Raw genomic sequence first — 22,196 nt, 5'->3', positions numbered from 1 at the left:
CATCCACACCTGCTCATTTACTTGAAAGGCAGAGTGACAGAGAGAGGGGGAGAAGACACACACACACACACACACACAGCGATCTGTCTGCTAATTCACTCCCCAAGTGCCCTCAACAGCTGGGACTGTGCCAAGCCAAAGCCAGGCGCCAGGAACTCTGTCTGGGTCTCCCACGGAGGTGGCAGGAACTCAAGTTCTTGGGCCATCATTCGCTGCCCAACCCCTACCCCGGTGTATTAACAGGAAGCTGGATAGGCGGCACAAAGCAGTCAGGACTAAAACTAGGCAGTCTGAGGCCGGCGCCGTGGCTCAATAGGCTAATCCTCCGCCTAGCGGAGCCGGCACACCGGGTTCTAGTCCCGGCCAGGGCACTGGATTCTGTCCCGGTTGCCTCTCTTCCAGGCCAGCTCTATGCTGTGGCCAGGGAGTGCAGTGGAGGATGGCCCAAGTTCTTGGGTCCTGCACCCCATGGGAGACCAGGATAAGCCCCTGGCTCCTGCCTTCGGATCAGCGTGGTGCGCCGGCCGCAGCGCGCCTACCGCGGCAGCCATTGGAGGGTGAACCAACGGCAAAAGGAAGACCTTTCTCTCTGCTCTCTGTCTCTCTCTCACTGTCCACTCTGCCTGTCAAAAAAAAAAAAAAAAAACAAACAGGCAGTCCGTTTTGGGATGCGGGTATACCAAACAGGGACTTAACCTGTTGTGTCTCAACATGCATCCCCGGAAGATTTCGGCTCCCCAGTTAGATTTCGGCTCGTGCTGTAACACGGTGGAGTCTCAAAGACACTTCTCTAAGTGAAACAAGCCAGTTACAAAAAGACAAATACTTTGAGATTCCATCTACAGGAGGTAGCTGGGATAGTCAAGTTCACAGGTGGTTGGAAGGCTGGGGAGTGTGGAGGGGAGGGAAATGGGGAGTGGGTGTTTCAGTTTGGGAAGACAAATTCTAGAGATGAATGGTGGTGATGGCTGCTTAGCCGTGCGAATGTGCTTTGTGCTTTGGAGCCACACACTTCAAAGGGTAAATTTTGTGTTATGTATATTTTACCCTAATTTTTAAAACAATTTTAAAAATTTTTGAAAGTCTTTATTTAAACCTGTGTCCCTAAGTCTGGGTGTTTTGGAATGATTTAAAACTTTTACAAAGGCAACCTGAGTCAGAAGGCTGTGGTTTGAGTGACGCATAAAACTACCTTGCGTCACTTGGTTACCCGGGTCCTTTGAAGGCAGGTGACGCTGTCCTTGATCCTGAGCAAGTTCAGCTGAGTGAGTGTCTCTGGGGAGAGCAGAGCCAGCCAGTGGAAGCCGCCTGTCACCCTCAGGGCAATCAGAGGAGGATCAAACACTTGAGTCATCTAGGAAAGAGGACTCCAGCTCATCTGATAGCTGAGGGACAGGACAGTGGCACGGGCACAGGACAGCACGGGACTTGCGGACTCTTCCCGCAAGTTTCCATTCTTTTGATAACCAGAGTGAGCGGAAGTGAAGTCTAAACTAGTGGAGAAGCATCCGCCCGCCGGAGTTGCCTGGAGCGTGGTCTGGCTCCCATCTGTCTCCGTCTTTTCCTGAGTCCAGCTGTAGGGTGTCAGCCCCTTGAGGACACCAAGTGGCACTCAGGAAAACAAAAGGGATGAGCAGTTGGTGCAGCAGTTAAGACAACCACATCCCACACGGGAGTGCCCAGGTTTGATACCCACCTCCGGCTCCTGATTCCAGCTTCCTGTTTGTTTTTCTTAAAAGGTTTATTTATTTATTTGAAAGGCAGAGTTACAGAGAGGCAGAGAGAGAGAGCTCTTCCATTCACTGATTCACTCCTCAATTGGTTGCAACGGCCGGAGCTGTGCCAATCCGAAGCCAGGAACCAGGAGTTTCTTGCAGGTCTCCAAAGGGAGGGTGCATGGGCCCAAAGACTTGAGCCATCGTCTGCTGCTTTTCCAGACCATAGCAGAAAGCTGGATCAGAAGTGGAGCAGCTGGGACTCAAACTGATGCCCATATGGGACGCCAGCACTGCAGGCTGTGGCTTTCACCCTCACACAGTCTGCAATACACCAGAATCTGGAAGTCATACATACACCATGGGTGCCAGACAGTCAGCCACAGTCACACCAGCAGCAGCAATGTGGGCACTCCCCACCCCTTGAAGACCCACACCCCTCCCTTTCCTTCACAGCTTTGGTGGGGCGAGGGCTGGGACAAGGGCGTAGGAGTCCCTTCCAAGGAACACAGTTGGTCTTTCTCTTTTGCTCTTGTCAGAGTTTGTCTTAGTCTGTTTCCGGGCTACCCTAACAGAATACCATAAATTGGACACTTTATAAACAACGCTCATGAAAGTTTCTTTGGCTCCTGGTTCTGGGAGCTAGGAGTTTACGATCGGGAGTGGCCTGTGGGGAGGGGCCTCCACGGGGGTGTTGTAGCATAATGAAGATGCCACATGGGAAGCCAGAGTGACAGAGAGCAAGATGGGTTCAACTGACTTTTTATTTTTATAATTTATTTGAAAGTCAGAGTTACAGAGAGAAAGAGAGAAGAGGCAGGGAGAGAGAGAGGTCTTCCATCCACTGATTCACTCCCCAGATGGCTGCAACAGCTGGAGCTGCACCAATCTGAAGGCAGGAGCCAGGAGCATCTTCTGGGTCTCCCACGCGGGTGCAGGGGCCCAAGGACTTGGCCATCTTCTACTGCTTTCCCAGGCCATAGCAAAGAGCTGGATCGGAAGTAGAGCAGCCGGATTTCGAACCGGCACCCATATAGGATACTGGCATTGCAGGTGGCAGCTTTACCTGCTACACCACAGTGCCAGCTCCTCAATTGACTTCTATAAGAAATCCACTCTTTTATTTTTAAGATTTATTAATTTTTATGTGAAAGGCAGAGTAGGAGAGAGAGAGAGAGAGAGAGAGAGAGAAATCCTCCATCCACTGCTTCACTCCTCAAATGGCCACATTGGCCAGGGCCTGGCTGAGCTGAAACCAGGAGCCAGGAGCTTCATTGGGGTCTCTCACATGTGTGCAGAGACCCAAGCACTTGAGCCATCTCCTGCTTTCCCAGGCACATTAGCAGGAAGCTGCATGGGAAGTGGAGTAGCCGGGACTTGAACTGGCACCCCTATGGGGTGCTGGCCACACAGGCAGCGGCTTAACCTGCTGCACCACAGCTCCAGCCCCAGGAATCCACTCATGAGAGGATGACATCAATCTGTGAAGGCAGAGCGCTCCCCACTCACTCACTTCTTGGAGGTCCAGCCTCCCTGCACTGTTGTTTGAGCACTGCTTCCAAACATGAACTCCGGGGGACACACTGCAAGCAAGGCAGAGGCGGAGTATGAGAGAAGGAGAGCTCCAAGCAGAGACGAAGGTGAGGGCAGCACTCAGCGGCAGCAACAAGGGACAGAGCAGGACCCTGCAGTAGGCTCCCATGGGAGGCATCACACCCCAGGACACGGGGCCAGGAGAAAGGCCCCACGTGGAGAGGGCTCCTGATCGGAGCGTCAGCTTCCCTGGAGGGAGCCGGGCACAGCCACGGTACAGCAGCCCTGCAGGCACCTGAGAACCAGGTGGCTCTCCTAGCTAGCTCCTCCCACCGGCCAATCCCAACCGGAAACCAGGCAGCGGAGGAGCTCACTGTCACCTGGGCGTGCAGCAAAGGCAAGAGGAGCAGCAAGCAGAGATTCCAGGGGTCTCCTCCCCAGGAGGTGCCAGATCACCCCTGGGGGATGGAGAGGGGTTGGGCTTTCCTGATGACCCTGCTGTATAATCATTGTAGGTGGATGTACAATTAGAATCCTCTTGAGGCTTCATACCTTACTGGCTGATGGGGTTGGGGTGTTGGCCGTAGTGATTAAGCCACAGCTTGGGATGCCTGCCACATCAAAGCAAAGTGTTTGAGTCCTGTTTCCACTCTCTATTCAAGCTTCCTTCTAATGTGCACCCTGGGAGGAGCAGGGGTTGGGTCAAGTATTGGATCCTTGCCACCCATGTGGGAGACTAAGATGGAGTTTTCAGCTGAACTCAGCTGAAATAAGCAAGACTCTCATGAGAACTGCTTTCTAAGGGCACGCCCCTAATGACCTATGACCCCCTATTAGGTTCCACTTCCTGGATACCATAATTAAAGCAGTTCGCTACCTTTAATGCATCAACCATTAACATTAATCCATTAACTGTTGATATAAGGTTTGGGGGCTTAACCATCGGCAAGCGTTCAAATCGTGTTCAAACCCTGACACTCCACGAGGCCTGTGTGTTCCAGTTCCCCCTGGTCTCTCTGTGCAGCATTCCTTCCTCCCAGGTAGGAGGCAGAACCACTTCTGGAACGGGGGTCTGACGGACAGAGAAGGTAGGCCAGAGAATTTCTTTGTGGGTGGTTCTCACACAGAAAGCCAGGAGAGAGCTCTGGTACCCCTTCTAGGTTTCATGGCTGGCTTGGAGGGGAAGGGATTCAGAGTTCCGTGTTCCACCTTGGGCAAGGGGGCATTCTAGTTTCTGTGGCTTCCTTGGAGAGAATGAGGGATGAGACGGGAAGACAGGAGGTCAGAGAGAAACTCCACTTCTGAGGTTTGGTTTTGGGGTATCCCTCGCTGAGCACCAACAGCACGAGACCTTACCATGATCCTGAGGTTCTAATCATTTTGGGGTTACTTCCTTGACGGGGGAACTTGGTGCATTTCAATACCCAAACAAGTTCAAGCAAAAGTGCCTGGCTTCTGTCACACCTGCAAATGGCAGTGCTGTTCTTCAGGCTGACACTGTCCAGAGCTGTCCCGGATGTATTTACACTACCGGACACTTAGGCAGCCGTTCTTGCCTGTTTACTGCTCTGGGAAGTGAGGAAGGAATGTTTACACGGGGGTTTCAGTTAGAGCAAATGGAGTGGTTAGGCAAGGGGAGACATTCGGTAGACAGCAAAGCTGGGCTTTCGCTCCCAGCTTCTGCAGATGGACACGTGGCAGTCAGCATATGCCATAAACCACTTACTCAGGGCTCTGCACTCGGAAGAGGTGACGCAGGCCCGCGTCGCTCCTTCCTGAAGCTCAATTCTGTCCGGGCTTCCAGCCCCAGCACTAAGTGCTTCTCTTCTGTCCTCTGGGAACACATTCATCTGGGGCGGAAGTGCGGGGGCGGAAAGGTGTAATCCCAACCCTTGCCATCGCGAGGGTCACGGCTGACACTTCCATGACAAAAGACAGGTTAACAAGAGAAAAGCACTACACACTTATTTACTCAAAGCTTTGGACAAGGCAGGAAAACCTCCGAATGACTACCTAAAGGCCCAGGGCATCCTGTGTTTTGTGCCTAAGCTCAAGTGAAGCAGAGACAACCGTGTCGAAATGTGATTGGACCAAGGGGACGGGCAAACAGTAACGGACTGGCAAGGCCCCATGTACTCAGATTCTTCCTGGCTTCTGTGTGCACCATGCCGTCCACCAGGAATGATCCCACTGGAATGAGGGTCTCCCGGGGCGAGGGGGGAAGGAAGGGAGTGACATATCTAGGTTCTATGGCTAACTTTCAAGGAAAAGAAATACAGCTTTTGTGAGCTACCTTGGGGAAGAGGAATTATGGTTCCTATGGCTTGCTTTGTGGGAAGAGAGGGGAGCAGGAGACAGGAGGGCAAGTGAAGGAGAGAGAGATACTTTGCTTCTTCCATCCCCTTTAGTTTAATGTTGCCTGCACCCTGAAAGTGCCATACTTCAGGGTATCCTCTGCAGAGCCCCAAAGAAACAGACCTACCCCCCTCCAGCTAGGGGCAGGTACAACAGCTCCCAACCCATTCCCAATTTATGGAGGCAAGGAGGAAAAGACAGTTCCGGAAGCAATCAAGCAGGTGGGGTAGAAGGAAGGGAGAGACACTAGGCCTCACCGACTCCTGTGACAAAGCAGAAGCACCAGTGTTCATGGCAGATTCAGCTATGGGCCCTGGGCTTGCACTGGTTAAGCCACTACCTGTAATGCTGGCATCCCATATCAGAGCACTGGTTCGAGCCCAAGCTCTGCCACTTCCAATCCAACTCCTTGCTAATGAGGCTGGGAAGGCAGTGGATGATGGTTCAAGTATGTGGTCACCCACGTGGGAGAGGAGGATGGAGTTCAGGGCTCCTAGATTCAACCTCGCCCAACCCAGGCCACTGTGGCTATTTGGGGGAGTGAACCAGCCAGTAGAAGATTTCTCTGTGTCTCTCCCTCTCTCACTCAGTGTTTCAAATAAATAAAAGTGAAAAATGAAAGGCAAAGTGCTTATTGCAGATATATTTATCTTTGGGTTTTGGTCTCCAAGTCCTTGGACCTCGTGGGCTTTGTTTGAGGATTCTGTGAAACAAGCTAGGACCACATCCATGCCCTGTGCCACCCCCTGGTGTGCCCAGCCCTGGCCCTTTGGCTGATGCAGGTCTGTCCTCCTCCACCATCACCTCCCAACCATCCCCAAGGTTGTGTGGCTGAGTCAGCACAGAGCAGTGGCTACTATCACAGACCACAAAGTGCCATCCCCAGATATGACCGAAAAGTGACGCCTCTGTAAGACACACGTCCATCCATAAAGGAAATCTCTGTTGCAAGCAGGCTCTCTCCCTGTCTGCACCAGGAAGAGGCGGCCAACTGCCTCCCAGGACACGCAGCAGAGTTGGCACTGTCAGGCTTTGGGAAACAAAACTCCAAAGAATGGCACTGGGCCTTGCTCTCTGGTCTTCTCCTGCCCTCTTGTCTCCTGCTGCCCTTTATCCCCCACAAGGCAGCCATAGACACTAGGATTTCTGGGCTAGCATTGTGGAGCCGCAAGGTAAGCACCACCTGTAAGGCTAACATCCTGTCTGGGAATGCTGATTCGAGTCCTGGCTGCTCCACTTCCAACCCAGCTTCCTGCTAATGTTCCTAGGAAGGTTGGCTTGGCTCAGATCTGGTTGTTGTAGCCATTTGGGCAAAGAACCAGATCTTTCTCTGTGAGTGTGTGTGTGGAGGGGACTCTGCCTTTTCAATAAATAAAAAATATAGAGAATCAAAAGAAACTAGAATTTCTCTTCCCTAAGGCAGGTCGTAGAAATTAGAACCTCTTTCTCCATAACCAGCCATAAGGCCTGAATCTTATACTTGAATCTCCTCAACCTTTCTGTCTTGGAGTTGGCCATAAAGAAATCCCCTGGCCTGCCTTGCCGGAGAGTAGGATGGTAAGAAAGGTCCTACCCCATCCCTGGAGGAAGGAACGCTGCCCAGAGGCCCTGGCTGGGCCTCAGTCCCCTGCATCAGCCCACACCCTTCGTCCAAGCGCCTTTCTACAAGGCCACTCCTGCTTCACCGACCCTGAGCAGCAACACGGACGGCTCAGCCTGAGTCTTTGGCTCTGCGATCCAAATCGTCTGGGCACATAAAACTCAGGTTGCTTGAAGTTGCTGTGTTTTTCTCCTGTGAACCTATCTCTTGTTACAGGGTCTCGGCCATGAATCCCTACGATGGGCAGGAAGGAGACCACCTTTTCCTCCATGACGGGACCAACTCACACCTGCAGAGCCAATCTTGCCTAAGTGCCCTCCCCCCATCTCCACAAAGCCCAGTTTTCCCCATGCCCTTCTCTCTTTGTTTCAGAAAACAATGGCAGTTAAACCTGAGGTTCCACAGCGTTCTTTAAGTCTGCTCTAGAGATCGCCTCATCTCTCTATCCTGCAGGATTCCTGTTATTGAACCTCCTTTGCTTTCCTCTTGTTAATCTGCCCACGGTTCTGGGAGGTACCAGCTAAGAAATCTTGAAGAGCAGAGAGATCATTGTTTTTTCCTCCCCTACCCTTCAGGGAGACTGTTTCCAGAAATCAAGAAAGGACCCCACAAGCTGATAAATCCTTCCAGAAGGTTCCTTGTTACACGGGCTTGGGGCTGGAGGTTCCCGCTCATTGCCAGGCACCTGTAGCCCATCACAGAAGGTCATAACAGCCAGTCCTGTGATGAAAGAGAGGTGAGTGTGAGCAGCATGAGCAGCTGATTGGATCAGTTTTAGCGGCGTGGGAGACTTCGCACTGAGGACTCAAAGACTCAGGATGAGCTGTCTCCTTGCAACGTGGCTGGACAAGGGGCTCAATGCAAAGTAGGAGACCGAGGGCGCCTGCAGCCTTCCTTCCTTGCGGGTGTGGAGCAGGGTCCCTTCTGGAACGGGGGTCGTGGCAGGTCTGAGAATTTCTTACAGCCAGCTCCAGAAAGGGTAAGAGAGAGGAGTATCTGTAGGCTGGTGCGGCTTGCACACAGCATCTCTATGGCTGCTCAGTGGATGCTGAGGTCTCCCCACTTTGGCTATCAATTCCCCGAGCCGGGAGCCAGCAGGTTGGAATTAGAAGCTGGCATTCGGAGCCAGCAGCAGAAGGAAGTCAGGGCGGCAGGGATGGGGAGGAGGAGAGGGGGTAGGGGACAGGACGGTTGTCTCCTCTCCCCGATTTAGGGCCCCAGCCTGCAGGCTCCGGCTCCAGCTAGATCCGCTGCAGATGTCCTCAGGGCACAGCGACCCAACAGAAAAGCTCCCAAGCTACCCCACTGTGCCTTAGGCCAGGTCTGGTCCACAGAGGAGCTCAGTTATGAGCGATGTAGGGCCCTCCCTACCGACAACTCCAGGAACCAGGCTGGGAGGCGCCGCCCCTCCCCCAATTATACCTCTCCCGCGCTTTGAGGAAAGGCATCCCTCGGAATCCCAGGCAGGTCTGGAGTTCATCACTTAAGTGAAAAATAGGTTAAAAATGACCAAGACATCCTAGAAAGCACACACCCTTTAAATAGGACCTGAACGTTTATCCCAGTTAGACAACAAACTGGGTGTTTTTAGGTCCGAGAAGAGTAACCTGGAGTGACAGCAATAACTTGGAATTATTATTTCCTATATTACACAAATTTTCTCATCCCTCCTTCTCTTTAGGGGCTCTCTTCCTCCTCCCTCCCTCCCTACCTCCCTCCCTCCCTCCCTCCCTCCCTTCCCTCCTTCCCCCATACACACCGAAATCCCAGGAAGCTCAAGTTCCTTATATACATCTCTGTAGCGTTTGCATACAGCCTATGCATGCCTTCCTATAGGCTTTAAATCATCTCTAGATTGCTTGTAATACCTAATACAACATAAATGCTACATAAACAGTTGTTACACTGTGTTGTTTAGGGACTGATGACATGATAAAAGCATTTCCAGTTGCATTATAAGTATGTGTGAGTGTGTGTGTGTGTGTGTGTGTGTTTAGTCCCCAGTTGTGTGACTCTGGAATGTGGAATCGTGGAGTAGGGAGGGGCAACCATATATCTGTCAGGGAAAGGGCTACTCCAAGATAACCTTTATTCCCTGGAGGCTTTTATCTGCACAAATTATCTTAAATTTATTTTTATCTATTTGTTTTCATTTTTCTTTGGAAGGCAGAGAGACAGAGAGACTATTCAACCACTCAAATGCTCACAACAGCCAGAGCTGAGCTATCCAGGTCTCCCACATGGGAGCCAGGGGCCCGAGTACCTGCTCCATCACCTGCTGCCTTCCAGGGTACGCATTAGCAGGAAGCTGGAATCAGAGGGGAGTAGTCAGGACTCTGATATGGGGTGCAGATGCCCCAAACTGGGGACAAACACCTACTCCAAGACCACTTTCATACACACCACACGTCTCCCTGACCCTCCCATAATTAATGTTACCACCACTACCCCCCACCTCCAAAAGCCCCAAGCCCCTGTTCCTTTCTACAACTCAGGATGCTGTACAAGCTGCAATCATCCATCCCTGCATTGCAGTCTCCTGTTTTGGGAGAACCCTGTGCATATGCACTATTAAAAATCATTTTCTTTCCTGTTAATCTATTGTCAGTTCTTTAAGTTATGTATGTATTTATTTAAAAGACAGAGACAGACAGACAGAGCTTCTGTGGTGGCTCCCTCCCCAGACAAGAGCTGGGAACTAGGTACTCAGTTCAGGTCTGCAGGTGTGTGGCAGGAACCCAGTCACTCGAACCACACCTGCTGCCTCCTAGGGTGTGCGTTAGCAGGAAGCTGGAGCTGGAAATGGAACCCTAGAGGGAGAGTTACAGACAGAGAGGGAGAGACAGAAAGGTCTTCCATCCGCTGGTTCACTCCTCAATGCCTGGAACTGGGCCAGTCCGAAGCCAGGAGCCGGGAGTTCCTTCCAAGTCTCCCACATGCGTGCAGGGGCTCGAGCACTTGGGCCGTCTTGCACTGCTTTCTCAGGTACATTGGCAGGGAGCTGGATCAGAAGAGGAGCAGCCGGGACACAAACTGGCGCCCATGTGGAATGGCTGCACCAAACGTGGAGGTTTTAACCTACTGCGCCACAGCACCAGCCTGCATCATGGTATCTTAACCAGTAGGCACAACGCTGCCCCTGTCTTGTGTCAATTTAATTCATAGCCCAGACAAGGAATGGAGAAAGCTGCGTGGAAGCCATTTGTTTCCTTCCTCACACACCGGTCCCCTTCTTGTTTGCCATTCAGATTGTTTCCTAATGATAAGAACAGAGAAGAGCCCTTGGAGCTTTGTTCCTGCCCACGTGCACATTGTCCCGGACACAGTCCTCCACCTGGAGCTACTGTGGCTACTCAGAGGGCTGCTGTCCAACAGGCGGGGGGAGGGCTGAGGGGTGGGGAGCCTCTGAATAAGAAACTTGAGAACCAACCAGGAGCTGTCAGCCCTCCCTCCCCCAAGTTAGTCTCCTCTTTTTCTAGGATTTGGCTTTTTAAAAAATCTGATTTTTCTGCTTTAGTTCTATGGAGAAAACGATCTGTGGCTCAAGAAACCCTATAATCACGCAGTAGGGAGGGCGGGCGCCCGCGAGGGAGAGAGAGGACTTCCTGGAAATGTATCCCCATCAGCTGCTTCACTATGCCTGGCATGTGCAAGGCCTCTCATTTGTCTTCCCTGGAATTCTTTTCACCCAAGCAAATGCCCCCGGGAAGCCGCGGAGAGGGAGGGCAGCAGGCTCTGTGTGAGCAGCTGTACCAACCATCCACCCAGCCAAGTCTGCCTTCCCGGGTCCCGGCCACAGAAGCACTGTGTGGCCCAGGACGAGCGTCCTCCCACTCCTGGGCCCCAGTGCGGCTGCCTCCTCCATGGGGCATGCGGCCACGGAGCCACCAGCAGCCCGCTGGAGCCTCCGCCACTTGGCTGCCTGGCGCTGGTGGCCTTTGCCGTTCCGGTGGCTCTTGGGATGCCTGGGTTATGTGTGAGGCCTGGGGGTGTCCTTGAGCCAGGCAGGCCAGCTGGGGACGCGGCAGCCCCTTCCCAGCTGGGGACGGAGGCTCCCTTAAAAGGCTTGCAGGAGCCACGGGCTGGGTTCTTATCTCCTGGGCACAGCCACATGGTGCTCTGGACAGGCCTTATTTATAGCTCCGCTGGCCAGAGCGCGCAGCTGGCCAGCAGCTGCACACACGGTTGGGGCCTCCGGCAAGGCGGTCCCACCCGCACCGCCACCGCTCCTGTTGCTCTGGCTGGGGGACAGACGAGGCCCTGAACGGCAGGTAAGCGCCCCCATGTTTCCTGTCTCCTTTCTCTCCCTTGCCATCCTTCCCCCAGTGTGTCTGCAGCCAGGCTGCAGGGGGAGAGCTGTGCAGGGGGAGTTCTGAGGCGCTGGGCACCGGCGGGCCTGCACAGAGACCCTGGTAGTGGCCACAGCGGCTCCCTGCACAGCAAAGGGCTGGCCTGCAGGCCGAGCGCAGGCAGAACCTACCAGCTGGCCGCTACAGAGGTGCCTGCTTGAATATTGAGAACTCAGAACAACATCTTGTCCTCTTTGGGTGGGAATCGGTTTCGAACACCGGGAAACTTTTTTTTATTTTTATTTTTTTGAAAGAGAAAAATTATAAAACTAACATTGGAAGAGGAGGGAGAGACCCACAGTGCCCCAGAGCTTTGTCCTCTGACAGTATTTCCGGAGGGCCTTGGGGTGGGAAAGGCGAATCCTGGAGCGGTGTGTTAGGCTGGGAGAGTGCGTTTACGTGAGATGACTTGTTACCGCTGATGGTTCCAGAGTGCAGGGAGCTGTGGAGGTTTGGGCAGAGGGAAATGCGTGCATATTTCACTGGTGTCCAGAGCTAAGGTGTGCAATGCTAACTAATTCTCTGGCCGCTTGCGTAACAACCTCGTTAACAGAAGCGCCTATGTGACGACAGTGGATGTCCTAAAAGTGGACGTGGCCCAGCCAGGCTCCTTGCAAGGGACTTTGTCAAGTCTAATCTAACAAGAGGAAGAAATTGTCAGGCCTGTTTTTTAAAAAGAATAATTCTGAGGCCTAAAAATAGCACCAACACCTGTGTTTCTGGCTAACGTCTCCTCTGTGCAGCATTGGGGTTGGCGTTACTGTTTTATTTGTTTCTTGGGGAATGTTTTTTGAATTTTGTTTTATCGCTAGGCTTTTAACGAGACGCACTGTAATGAAGTCTATTAAACACCGCCTTGATGTTCGTTCTATCTTATGGAAGAAACTGTTTTTAACTGACTACAAGCTGACTGATCAACTTGATGGATTGGTTCCATCTTGGAGGGGTGTTCTGGTTGTAGGAAGACATTGTACTATGTTGCAGCCCTGAAAAATTGCATCTTTTGCTATCCCCGGAACGCTCACCCTCTACCTCGCCCGTCTTTAAGCACATATTGGGCTTTTGGATTTCACTGATTCAGAGTCATTCCCCTCTGTATTCCCACACCCAATCTTTCTACCCATTTCTAAAATGTTTCATATTTATTGGGAGCAGATAATTAGCCTAGCGGTTAACACACCCACATCCTGCATCAGTTCAGTCCCCAGCTCTCATCTCTAACTCCAGTGTCTTGCTAATGAAGACCCTGGGAGGCAGTGGTGATGGCTCAGACCCTTGGATTCCTGTCACTCACCTGGGAGAACTGGATTGAGTTCCCAGATCCCAAGATGCACCTGTGCTCAGTCCTGTCCATTGTAGACATTTGGGGAATGAACTACTGAATGGTATCTCTCTCTCTCTCTCTCTCTCTCTCTCTCTCTCTCTCTTTCACTCTGACTCTCTCTCTCTCCTCTGCCCCTCAAATAAAAAATAGATAATTAAAAAAACACGTGCCACATTTAGTATTTATAACTTATGGCTGAGGGACACGGATTTTAGATAATCCTCTCCCTATCACAGATGTGAAATTATACTGATAGTGTTTATATTTCTTCTTGTCCTTTCTTGTTATTCCAATAACACATGTTCATCATAGAAAATTTAAATCAGCAGAGAGAAAAAAATGTAAACTCGTGTATAATCGTATTCCCCAAAAGGGAAAATAGGGCCTGGCATTGTGGTGTACTGGGTACAGTCTCTGCCTTTGATGCTGGCCTCCATATGGGTGCCTGTTTGAGTCCCAGCTGCTCCACTTCCGATCCAGCTCTCTGCTATGACCTGGGAAAGCAGTAGAAGATGACCCAAGTGCTTGAGTGCCTGCACCCATGTGGGAGACCTGGATGAAGCTCCTGGCTCCTGGCTGTGGATTGGTCTAGCTCCCACTGTTGCAGCCAATTGGGGAATGAACCAGTGGATGGAAGCCCCCACACACACACTCTGCCTCTCTGTAATTCTGCCTTTCAAATAAATAAATAAGTCTTTAAAAAAAAAAGGAAAAATAAATTTTGTTATGTTGTATAGTTTGATGTATTTGAAGATCAACCTGCAAACATTCAATTTTTTTAAAAAATTTCTTTATTTATTTGAAAGGCAGAGTTACAGAGAGGCAGAGGCAGAGAGAGAGAGAGGTCTTCCATCAGCTGATTGGCCACAATTGGAGCTGGACTAATCTGAAGTCAGGAGCCAGGAACTTCATCCAGGTCTCCCACGTTGGTGCAGGGACCCAAGGACTTGGGCCGTCTTCTACTGCTTTCCCAGGTCACAACAGAGAGCTGGATTGGAAGTAGAGCAGCCAGGACTCAAACTGGTGCCCATATGGGATGTGGGCACTGCAGGTGGAGGTTTTACCCAGTATACCACAGTGCTGCCCCCTAACATTCAATTATAATTAAGATGTATATGTGTATACATACTTGGAAATTAAGGGTCTTCAAAAAGTTCATAAAAAATGTGTGTTATGATTCAGATCTGGCTAAAAAACCCATGAGAGTTTTGCAGGCATGGAAAGCCAAGACACTGTGGTTAAAAAAAAAATGACCTAAATGAAAAATATCTGATAGTGAGATCCCAGTGGAAAGAAGGGGCCATCAAAGAAGGAGGTACCTTTCTCTGAAGGGAGGAGAGAACTTCCACTTTGATTATGGCCTTGTCTAAGATCAGAGTTTCCGAGCTCAAGAGGCTTCCACAGCCTTGGCAGCTCATGACAAGAGCCTCGGGTGAGTGTGTCAACTGTTAAATCAACAACAGGAGTCACTGTGCACTTGCTCCCAATGTAGGACTTCTGTTCTTAATGTGTTGTACTATACGAATTAACAGTAAAATTAGTATTCAAACAGTATTTTATACTTTGTGTGTCTGTGTGGGTACAAACTGTTAAAATCTTTACTTAGCATAGAGTTGATCTTCTGTATATAAAGATAATTAAAAATGAATCTTAATGAAGAATGGGATGGGAGAGGGAGTAGGAGATGGGATAGTTTGCAGGTGGGAGGGTGGTTATCGGGGGGAAGAACTGTTATAATCCAAAAGTTGTGCTTTCAAAATTTATACTTATTAAATAAAAGTTTTCTATAAAAAAAGAAAAATCTACATATGGTTTTCAATTTTTTACACCAAATAACTTAGTTTTTAATTCCTTTTTTCCATGAACTTTCTGAAATGCCCTCATATGGTTTGTGTGTGTGTGTGTGTGTGAGAGAGAGAGAGAGAGGGAGGGAGAGAGAGAGAAAGAGAGAGAATATTGTCATATGAGAGAGAAAGATCAGGTTATTTGGTAATCTACTTTTTGTCAATTTATGGTCAATGTATTTTTCCTGTCTACTCAAACTCTAGCTCTTTGAAAATTGGTAAAAAAAAATTTCACAAAATACAAAGTAGCAAAATTCACCCCCCACACACACAAAAAAGAAAATTGATTACCTCTAAATGACTTTATGAGTCCTTTCATTTAATGAATATAAAAGAAAAATAAAAAGAAAGCTGGGGCAATCATTTAATGAATATATTAAAATAGGGGCCAGTGTTGTGGCTCAGTGGGTTAAGCCACTGCCTGTGATGCCAGCGGTCCATAATCAGAAACCTGGTTCAAGACCTGGCTGCTCCACTTGCAATCCAACTCCATGCTAATACACGTGGTAAGGCAATGGGAGGCCAGAATGGAGTTCTGGGCTCCTGGCTTTGGCCTGGATCAGCACCAGCCATTGCAGTTTTTTGAGGAGTGAACCACTGGATGGACTCAATCTCTCTCTCAAATAAATATTTTAAAATATATTAAAATATTCATAGAGTTAGATAAATGAAGAGTTTAAAAAAAAAGCATAAATGGGGGCTTAGGTAATTCATTTCATCAGAATATAATGACGTGTTTCTTTTTTTTAGATTTATTTTTTATTTTATTTTATTTGAAAGACAGAGTTACAGAGAGGTAGAGATAGAGAGAGAGGTCTTCCATCCGCTGGTTCACTCCCCAGTTGTTGCAATTGCCAGAGCTGTGCCAATCGGAAGCCAGGAGCCAGGAGCTTCTTCCAGGTCTCCCATGTGGGTGCAGGGGCCCAAGGACTTGGGCCATCCTCCACTGCTTCCACTGGCCACAGCAGAGAGCTGGATCGGAAGTGGAGCAGCCAGAACTTGAACTGGTGCCCATATGGGATGCTGGCGCTTCAGGCCAGGGCTTTAACCAGCTGTGCCACAGCGCCGGCCCCACGACATGTCTTAAAGTCAGATCTGAAGTGCTGGCCCCTTTTGGATCATGAATCATGCCTCAATCTGCATGCCTCCCTCCAGGAAAATTTGTTTTTCCGATTGTTTTCCTCATTTGTCAACATCTCATCACTTAGTCTCCAAAATAGTAAGATATGGTTAAAAAACAGAAAGGAACAAACATAAGTTCTGGGCAGTTTGATGTGTAAAGGAAGCATTTCATAAATGTAATTTTTCTTTTTTATTTTATTTAAGGTAGGCACATTTATTTTATGTATACAAATTTAAGAACATAGTGATACTTCCCTCCCCCCCTGCCTGCTGCCCACATTCCCACCCTTCCTGCTCCTCCCTCTCCTATGCCCTCTCTTCATTTTTACAACGATCTGCTTTCTGTTTACTTTCTACTCCTAAACTTAATCCTACACTAAGTAAAGAGTTCAACAAACACTAAGAAGAAAAAAACACTGTTCCTCTCCCGTGGAGACAAGGGCTGGAAACAATCATCGAAGCTATAAATGTGAATTTCATTCCTATACATTACATTTTTGGTACTCTACTACTTACCACAGATCAGGGAAACCATATGATATTTGTCTTTTGGGGACTGGCTTATTTCACTAAGTATGATGGTTTCCAGTTAAATATAATTTTTCAAAGCATGAACTGGTAAAAATACAATCATTATTAATTTTAAGGTTTTTCTAATTGGAGATTTTATTAGAATGTACAAGACAAATTTTAGGTCGAGAGAAGAAGAATGAAAATTTAGTTTATCTGGGGCTGGTCCTGTGGCACAGTAGGTTAATCCTCTGCCTGAGGCGCCAGCATCCCATATGGGTGCCGGTTCGAGTCCAGGCTGCTCCTCTTCCAATTCAGCTCTCTGCTGTGGCCTGGGAAAGCAGTAGAAGATGGCCCATTGGGGAGTGAACCAGTGGATGGAAGACTTCTCTCTCTCTCTCTCTCTCTCTCTCTCTGCCTCTCCTCCTCTCTCTGTGTAACTCTGACTCTCAAATAAATAAATTAATCAAAAAAGAAGAGCTAAGATTTATTGGATTGTTAGTGTATCCAGGAAGTGTATGTTAACTCATCCAGCACAACAGCCCTACAGGTAGTATTACTATCAATATTACTCATTTTTTAAAGATTTATTTATTTATTTGAAAGTCAGTTACACAGAGAGAGAAGGAGAGGCAGAAAGAGAGAGAGGTCTTCCATCTGCTGGTTCACTCCCCAAATGGCCGCAACAGCTGGAGCTGTGCCGATCTGAAGCCAGGAGCCAGGAGCTTCTTCCGGGTCTCCTGCGTGGGTGCAGGGGCCCAAGGACTTGGGCCATCTTCTACTGCTTTCCCAGGCCACAGCAGAGAGCTTGATTGGAAGAGGAGCAGCCGGGACTCGAACCGGCACCCACATGGGACGCTAGCACTGCCGGCGGTGGCTTTACCCGCTGTGCCACAGCACCGGCCCTGACATTATTCCTTGTTGCAGTGAGCAAACAGCTCAGCACCATGTTATCCACTGCAGAAGCTGCAGCCAAGTGCATGATGTGGTCTGTGTGTCGTCAGGGACTTTACAATCTTAGCTGGCGTGAGATATGAATGCAAAGGAACATCCCAAGGTCAGGAGCAGGGACAGTGAGGTTTGCATGCCATAGGTGAATGCTGTAGGACTTGGGTGTCATCAAAGGAAAAACTTGGGATAAATTGGGATTTTTAGCCATTCATTTATTTGACAGGCAGAGAAAGAAACGGAGAGAGCTTCCACTGCTAGTTCACTCCCCGAATGCCTGAAATGGTCCCCAGCTTCAGGAACACAACCCCGGCTTCCTGTTGGTGGCTCAGACCCAATGACCTGAGCCGTAACTGCTGCCTCCCGGGATACGCAGTAACAGGAGGTGGGCGTCACAAACCAGAGCCGGGACAGACTCCATACGGACTGCAGGCAGCTTGACGGCCAGGCCAAACGTTAGCCATGGCAGAGATCAAGTTTACCTGGAAAGGGCTTTGACGCCTGGAGCAAAGAGGGCTTATCAAAGTCTGGGAACATCACAGATGGAGGAGAATGTGAACAATATAGAGGTAGAAATAAACAAATTCATCCCAAAGTTCTAGAAAGTATGCTAACCGGGGCCAGCCTTATGGTGTAGTGGGTTCAACCACCATCTGTGACTCCAGCATCCCATATGGGTGCCTGATCAAGTCCCAGCTGCTCCACCTCCTATCCAGCTCCCTGCTAATGGCCTGAGAAAGCAGCAGAGGGTGGCCCAAGTGTTTGGGCCCCTGCACCCACGTGGGAGACCCGGATGAAGCTCCTGGCTCCTGGCTTTGGCCTGGCCCAGCGTCGGCTGTTGTGGCCATCTAGGGAGTGAATCACCAGATGGAAGATATCTATCTATCTATCTATCTATCTATCTATCTATCTATCTATCATCTCTCCCTCTCTCTCTGTAACGCTTTCAAAATAAATACATAAATCTTTAAAACAAAACAAACAAAAGAAAAGAAGAAAATATGTTAACTGCACAATGAGGGAGGGAGGTTAATGACATAGGGACAAGGTCATCTCATTTCTTTATACTCTTTTTGGGACGCTTCTAAAACTCAGCATTTTGTAGAGGAAATACGTGAGCTTCTTGCCAGCCCAAATAAAAAAAAAAAATAAAAGGAAACATGGCTGCTCCATAAGGAATCTGAACTGGCACTAAGTTGAATTCCAACAAAGCTCTGGGTTAGAGAGAGAATGGCAGCAGGAGTTTGAGTGCTGCTGTTTGCCCTGCACTCTTGAGAGTGCTGCACACAGGCACACACGTGGAGGCACACACAGGTACATGCATGCAAACATGTGGAGGCACACACAGGCACATGCGCACAGGCACAGACACATACACGCATTCACAGTTTGCACAGTAGCTCCAGGAAGGCAGCTCCTGGTTTCCTGTTCATAATGAAGGCACAAGGGCAGGAGCTGGGGAAACCAGGATTTGAGCCCAGACAGTGCCGCGCTGGTGGTAACATGAATCTCATCAGAAACTATTGAAAAGCATCCACAATGGAGAAAGGACCTCACCTTAAGAATGAATGAGGACTGGGGCCGGCGTTGTGGTGTAGCAGGTAAAGCCGCTGCCCATGACACCAGCATAAAATCCCTATGTGCATCGGTTCCTGTTCTAGCGGCTTCACTTCCTATCCAGCTCTCTGCTATGGCCTGGGAAAAGCAGCAGAAGATGGCCCAAGTGTTTGGGCCCCTGTCACCCATGTGGGAGACCCAGAAGAAGTTCCTGGCTCCTGGCTTTGGCCTGACCCAGTGCTGGCTGTTGCGGCCATCAGGGGAGTGAACTAGAGGATGGAAGCTCTCTCTCTGTGTAACTCTGACTTTCAAAATAAATAAAAATAAATCATATCTTTTAAAAGAATGAGAACTTCCAGTGTGTCCTTTATTTCCCTTGCAAATTCACCTTCAGTTCAGCACCTTCTCAAGCTTACAAGAGGGCTCATCGTCTGACTTAGCCCTACGGCTGCCGGCACAGCCAATTGCACAGCTGCCTAATAATGTTTGCCAAACTAAATTGCTGTGTTTCCTGCAGATGGAAGAGTTCTAGGTGGGTTGAGATGCAGAGGAAGGAGCTGGGAGTTTTCCTTGCTGGCTGGTACTTTTCCCTGTTGTGATGCCAGCTGGTAAACTGGCTTGAACATCATTCCTTACCCTCTGATTCACAGCACAAGAACAATGCTCATGACGATGGTTGTTAAATGGAATTTTATTTTATTTTATTGTACTAATATTTGATAACATCTCCTTTAAAAGTATATTCTCTATTTTTTTAAAAAAAGATTTATTTATTTATTTGAAAGGCAGAGTTACAGAGAGAGAGAGAGGAGAGGCAGAGAGAGAGAGAGAGAGAGAGAGGTCTTCCATCTGCTGGTTCACTCTTAGCTTTGGATAGGTGCAGCTCTGGCCGTTGCGGCCCACTGGGGACTGAACCAGCGGATAGAAGACCTCTCTCTCTCTCTACCTCTCCTTCTCTCTCTGTGTAACTCTTTAAAGTAAATAAATAAATTTTTAGAAAATAACTTGGGGAATTATATTTGCATCCTTGAATAAACAAGTCAGTGACTGCTGCATAGACATGGAGAGAGGGAGAGAGAGAGAGAGAGAGAGAGAGAGAGAGAGAGAGAGACGTGCGCGAGAGAATGACAGACGGTGAGTCAGGCAGAGTGGCCCCGGGAAGTGATGTCCAGATAAGGCAGCCCTGGGCAGGAAGAAGCCTCCTGTGCGAAGGACTTGTCTTGGGCTTCTTCCGCATGCCTGGACCCTGCTCTCAATGCTGCAGGACAGAATGCAAAGCATCGCCCAGGTGCCCCCTACTCCAACCGGAAGGGGAAGAGCAGTTTGAAGCCATGGTGAGGCAGCCCCTTGGCCTGGGTGCTTGCAGCACCTGCTGGGAAGCAGGTCAGGGAACCCCAGAAGACTGCTGCAAGCACCTTGGGGCCGTGAGCCCCAGAGCACAGGAGGGGCTGCAGAGAGGCGCAGTCAGGAGGGCAGAGGTCACGGCCTTTGCCAGGAACTGCAAGTCCTGCATTGGCACCTCTGTCTGGTGAGGTGGACGGCACCCACATGTACAGGGTCAGCTTCAAGTGTCAAAGTGTCAGCAAATCAGCCTCAACATTCGCCACTGTGTTTTCTCACTAGAAATGGGTTTAAATTAATCAATTATTTAATTGAAAGGCAGAATGACACAGATAGAGAGAGAACAAGAAAGGGAAAGACATACTGAGAGAATTTTTCTACCCACTGGTTCACTCCACAATGGCTGGGGTGGTACCAGGCTGAAGATGGGAGCCTGGAACTCCATCCTGGACTCCTGTTTGGGTCGTAGGGACCCAAGTACTTAGGCCATCACCTGCTGCCTTCCCAGGCCACTCACAGTAACAGGGAGCTGAATCAGAAGCGAAGCAGCAGAGACACAAACCAGCACTCACATGGCAAGACAGTGCTGCAGCCGGCGGCTTCACCCACTGAGCCACACACTGGTCTCTATCCTGAAACTTTTAAATAATTTATTAGGGAACAACTTTTGGCTTCCTTTCCATATGTCAGGAAAGCAGAGAACAAATGAGAAAATACAGTAGTCTCCTTATTTCGAAATCTCAACTTTAATTACATTCAATTGAGGCCCAGCAGCCATGTTATGCCCTTCCCATCCCTAAACCAAAGGACAGAGATCAAGACTTTTAAAACAGATCAGCTGGGGTTTGCAGTGCAGGCATCCCATATGGGCGCCGGTTCAAGTCCCGGCTGCTCCACTTCTGATCCAGCTCTCTGCTGTGGCCCTGGAAAGCAGTGGAAGATGGCCCAAGTCCTTGGGCCCCTGAACCCATGTGGGAGATCTGGAAGTGGCTCCTGGCTCCTGGCTTCGCACTGGCACAGCTCTGGCTGTTGCAGCCAATTGGGGAGTGAATCAGTGGATAAAAGACCTCGACCTCTCTGCCTCTGCCTCTGCCTCTCTGTAACTCTGACTTTCAAATAAATAAATAAATTTAAAAAAAAAAAACACATAGGTTCAGTGCAAAAATGATAATGTGTACACAACACACACACACACACACAAATCTAAGAGATTTAGAAAGTGTATGAGACAAACTCCTTATAGGTACTTCTTTCTCTACTCCTGAAAACTGAAAATATACAAATCCTCTGAGCAGGTGCAAATGTGTTGGCACTCAAATTACCCAGCGTGGGCGATCATCCAAGGGAGGGGAGACATGTTCACAGCTCCCACACCATGTCCACAAATACTCCCAAGTGGAAAACCTGTGTAGGCAGCAGGACGGGGTGGGGGAGGTGTCCTAAGGAAAACCAGGATCTGCACCAGTCAGAAGCTTTGGGAATTCAGAGGGGGCAAGTTCAACATGGTTTAAGGAATGGAACTTGGAGGGGAAGCATGGATAAGGCCCTCCGCTTTTGTTAGTAAACGGCAGCCTCCCCTGTAGCTGCTGATCTTCCAGTCCGGCTGTTGATCCGTGGTGGCAGGAGCCTGGCACCCAGCCCCGAGCTGCTGCTGCTGCTGCTTTTATAAGCAATGCTTCACTCTTTCCTGGGGAGTGCCAGCAAGCCCCTGCCAGCCTCGGGCAGGAGCAGCCAGGCAGCTGCAGAGGCCAAGGGGAGCTCAGTTTAACCCCAAGGCTCTTTTTAAAATCTGTTGTCATGTGTGCAACTGAAATTAGACCGTGTGTTCCCCTCTCCAATGGTTTCTCAGATCAAAGTAAGATCCCAGGCTACCCTACAGAGCCCTGAGAGAGCCAGGCTCTGGGAAGCTGACTTCATCTCCTCCCTCTCTGCTCTCTGTCTGGGGACTCGGGTCATGCTGCTCTGCCCCCCGCTGTGCTAAGCACTGCCCTGCCCCAG

General features: G+C 49.6%; 1 protein-coding gene across 1 annotated transcript in view; it reads left to right on the top strand.

Annotated features, from left to right (window-relative positions):
• The first annotated feature begins 11,359 nt into the window (after positions 1 to 11,359).
• FHL2 (four and a half LIM domains 2) overlaps positions 11,360 to 22,196 on the top strand; it is an 84,971-nt gene continuing 74,134 nt past the window's right edge. The window contains exon 1 of the mRNA XM_062210030.1: positions 11,360 to 11,474. The gene's annotated coding sequence lies outside the window, so the exon portion shown is untranslated. The remainder of the gene's footprint in view (positions 11,475 to 22,196) is intronic.

This window comes from Lepus europaeus, chromosome 13, assembly GCF_033115175.1.
Source record: "Lepus europaeus isolate LE1 chromosome 13, mLepTim1.pri, whole genome shotgun sequence".
Classification (NCBI taxonomy): Eukaryota; Metazoa; Chordata; class Mammalia; order Lagomorpha; family Leporidae; genus Lepus; species Lepus europaeus.
This window is presented reverse-complemented; position numbering and strand designations above follow the sequence as displayed.